Source organism: Triticum dicoccoides, chromosome 4A (genome assembly GCF_002162155.2).
Source record: "Triticum dicoccoides isolate Atlit2015 ecotype Zavitan chromosome 4A, WEW_v2.0, whole genome shotgun sequence".
Lineage (NCBI taxonomy): Eukaryota > Viridiplantae > Streptophyta > Magnoliopsida > Poales > Poaceae > Triticum > Triticum dicoccoides.
Window position 1 is genome coordinate 201,690,236 of NC_041386.1, and position 4,507 is coordinate 201,694,742.

At 44.5% G+C, this 4,507-nt stretch overlaps 1 non-coding gene across 1 annotated transcript; it reads right to left on the bottom strand.

The window, feature by feature from the left end:
* Positions 1-3,635: 3,635 nt before the first annotated feature.
* On the bottom strand, positions 3,636-3,708 carry TRNAF-GAA. The gene has a single exon. It is a non-coding gene; the product is annotated as a tRNA-Phe (tRNA).
* Positions 3,709-4,507: the final 799 nt, after the last annotated feature.

Consider the following 4,507-nt stretch of genomic DNA (forward strand, 5'->3'; position numbering starts at 1 on the left):
TTCGTGCCGACACGAGGGAGGGGGTGCTGTACTTCGCACTTTGCTAGGTGAACCTCGGTTGGGGGCTGGCATGCATTCATAGCTTAGGATTCCCATCGTGCCAACCCGAGGGAGGAGGGGGGCTGCTAGCTACTTCGCACTTTGCTAGATGAACCTCGGTTGGGGGGAGGGGCATGCATTCATAGCTTAGGATTCCCTTCGTGCCGACACGAGGGGGGGTGGGGCAAGAAATACCGTGCGCTTTGCGAGAGAGGTGCCACATAGAAGTTGCATTTGGTATTTGAAATTTGGTCCACATGCAAGTGTGTTCGTGTCCTGACCCTCTCCTGCATCATTTTTCGCCAAATTTATGAACATTAGACAAGTCGGATGATGCAACAGACACAGTTCACTCAAACTAACCGTGTGCCACGACGGTGCCGCTGTCTCGCACACATCCCCACAGTACATTGGGCTACACGAGGCTCCCCCTCTCAAAAATATCTTCCCGCCTTGAGGGTTTTCTGTTTCATAACACACGGTTGTTATCTCCAGACGGTGTGCGATGTTTATTGTTCCCAATCCCGCCTGCATCCCTAGAAAATATCTGCCCGCCTCGAGGGTTTTTTTGTTTCATAACACACGGTTGTTATCTCCTGACCATGTGCGATGTTTCTTATTCCCAATCCCGCTTGCATCCCTAGAAAATATATGCCCGCCTCGAGGGTTTTTCTGTTTTATAACACATGGTTGTTATCTCCGGACCGTGTGCGATGCACTATCCTCAACATTTTCAATAGCCCCAACATTTCACTCCCACGTTTGACTCCCACGTAGTCAAATTTTTAGTACCTGCGTCATTTCCTCAAACACCCCTGCCCCCCTCCACACACACACACACACACACACACACACACACACAAACACGCCGAAACCTCCTCGGGCGTGCACACACACACACACACCCTCCCTCGCTCAAAACCCTAGCAAGGTCCCCGCTGCCGCCGCCGTTGCAAGTCCTCCATTGTCAACCTCTGCCAGTTTGCCCGTGCAGCTTACCCACCGATCTCCATACCCAGGCCGCCTTGAGTTTCTTAGATGACACCTGCCAAATGCCCCCTTTCCCACAGATCCCCATCCCCATCCCCCACTACAGAGAATCGCAGCCTAAGCCCGGCTATGCTTCTTGTGGAGCTCAAGGAGTGACTGGCCCAAAAGAGGTGTATCTCGGTCTCTTCACCCGACGTCGCCGAGGAAGCGGACGACCATTACTGGCGGCAGGCACTCAAGAAGCGGGCTAGAGTATGCGAGCATGTATCGGCCGCCGGCTATGACATCGAGGTCATCGACAGCAATGGCCTGAGGCGGGCTATGTCACAAGTTAAGTGGCCCACCCCAACCCCTCGGGTTCAACCACCGTCGATCCCATCCATGGCCTGAGGCGGGCTATGTCACAAGTTAAGTGGCCCACCCCAACCCCTCGGGTTCAACCGCCGTCGATCCCATCCATGGCCCCGCCGCTGATCTCCGCTGGCTCACTTTCAACAATTTGCCATCCTACATCGCCATCGAGCCCCTTTTGTCATTTCTGAGGGACACGTTCTGCGACGCTGGCTTGGGATCCACAACTTCCAAGTCAGACCTCATCGACGGCGACCACGAGGAGGGCACCCTCTCCGACTCTTCCAAGGGGAAAGGGCCCATATGTTCTTCCAAGGGGAAAGCGCCCGTCTGCGACATCAGGGAGGGCACCCTACAGCCATGCTCTTCCAAGGGGAAGGAGCCCATCTGCGACACACATGGAGCGCATCCAGGGTTCGTGCACTTCCCACGGGAACGAGCCCATCCGTGACAAGTGTGGAAACCCATGATTTGTTTTGCCGTGCCTCTTCATAGGGTAAAACCCATCATTTGTTTTGCCGAGTCCCTTTTGTAGTGTAGTGAGAATATGTCTAGTTTTAATTGTTATATCTGGTTATTTGCAGTATGCCTTGTTTATTTCAGTTTTTCACAATATGATGCTCTCTATGTGCAATTATTTACTGTGCAATACATTTGATCAATCCACTTTCAAACACACCGATAGGAATGCATATATTTGCTTGTTGTTAAGCTTGTTATAGCTAGAATAGGCCTCTTTTAAACTTTTTTGATTGTCCGGTTGTTTGTAGTTAGCATATGTCTAGTTTCAAATGCTATCTTTGGTTGTTCGTAGTATGCCTTGTTTATTCTAGTTATTCACAACATGATGTTCTATATGAACAAGTATGAACTGTGCAATTCAATTTCATCAGTACCAGTTTCAACAATACCAATATGGATGACTACATTTGGTTGCTGCATCTTGTAGTTAACACGCCTTTCCATTTTTATTTAACAATAACCAGTGTACTTAGACCGACACAATACCAGTTTGAATGAATATGTTTGCTTGTTGTTAAATGTTAGTCCTGTTGCAGTTTTCACACCTTTCCACTTGTTTTGCTTTACTAGCGTGCTTAAACCTGCACATTGAAGCTATCTTTTGGAGACTTTTTTGTCTGCCATGGATAATTTTGGTTGATGTTTACCCTATTGTGCTTAACATGCTTCTTGATGTACCTACACAGGACAATTTTGGGAACGACTGTTGTTTTCCATTGAGGTTAGTTTCATCCCATGGCTTATATCTGCTCACTGTTCAGGATATCGGTAGCTGGTACCATATAGGCCAGGGGCTGATAAAGGGACTAATCGGTGAATCAGACTTTTAATTAAATATATCTTCAACCCATTTATCATTAGGTTAACTAGGGCCATATGTAATATATCTAAGGCTACATAGCAACATGCACTGTGATTAATGTTTAAATATGCAATCCTAGGCTACATAGCAGCATGGAAGAGTGTTACATTAATGTTCTAATGATGTCTAGATATACGTAGAAGAGCAGCAGCATGCAGCAGCAACAACAACAACAACAACAACACAGCCCTATTTGGATACTCAACTTAGCTAGAGGTTAGAGTTAGTTTCTAGCTCATGACTAACCCTGAACTAACTCCATCCAAAGAGTTGTTTGGATGGCAGGGTTAGAATGCCAATAAATGCACTAGGAGAACTAGCTCCAATTAGCACCTCTTGGGTTGGGTAGTTTTTTGGGTGGGTTATAGATGCAACTAGCTCAAACTAGCCCTCCTGTTTAGATATACTTTAGGGATATTTGAGCCTGAACTAGCTCAAACTAACTGTAACCCATGGATACAGTAGCAGTTAATCAGCCGATAATTTGTAAGAATGGACTAAACTCCTTCCGTCCCATAATATAAGATGTTAATTCATCTAATATGTGAGTATATTGGATGTTATAAGATACTCCCTTCATTCCTAAATATTTGTGTTTTTAGAGATTTCAAATGGACTACCACATACGGATGTATATAGACATATTTTAGAGTGTAGATTCACTCATTTTGCTCCGTATGTAGTCACTTGTTGAAATCCCTAGAAAGACAAATATTTAGGAATGGAGGGAGTATTATAAAAGAGTGTTGTGCTACATCATTGTGCAATTGTTGTTTAGCTTCTAATATTAAGTTGGTGCTTTTAGATACATATGTCATTGGTAAAGATCCGCGCTTCGACCCTTTCTGCGTATGGTGGATCTTTTTTTCTTTGCCAGGAACCAGATTTGAACTGGTGACACGAGGATTTTCAGTCCTCTGCTCTACCAACTGAGCTATCCTGACCTTTTCTTGTGCATCATCCTAGTAGAGTATTTGTATCTATGTCAATTAAAAGGACTAAAAATTAATTAAAGTATTTCAAATTTTAAATTTGAAAATGGGGGGGGGGGGACTATTTGTTTACACTTTATCCAAGACAACAGCGAACTGTAGGATGGTAAGTAAGAACTCTGCAGCCTTCTTTTTACTGCCCATAATGAGTTGTGTTAGATGACAATGTCTGAATCATTTTCCTTTGTTGTGGTTGCCAAAGTAGTTTACTCAAGATTACCTTTCAAACTACATGATTGGTGGGCATGTAAAGGTTGAAGTATTTCTACCAGAACACGATGATTATCTAGATGTTTTCATGAAGACCGTGAAGGATGGGCAGTCGTCCATCACAAGGGGTTGGACTAGAGTCGTGCGTGCCTTCTACATGGAGGAGGGCACAATATGGGCATTCCACTTCACCTTGTTCAGCAACCAGAATGTATTTGACCTCTTTCTTTACTGTCTCTAATAGTACAAGTATACAACGGTGGTTCATCATTCTTTATTTGGTTCTTTTGTAATTCTTGACCATATGTACCTATGAATCGAATAATGCATTGGTTATTTGAACCTAATGGATATGAATAAAGCTGGATCATACATTCAAATTCAAATTCAAATCCGGTACAATTTGAAATAGCAGCAATTAAATTATGGCGAAATTACGCCCTCCAGGTCGTTACGGCACACACGGTTGGTAAAACACAAATGTTTGTGATATACACCATAATCCGACATGGTTCACAGAGAGGAAACGTGTGCAAGAATG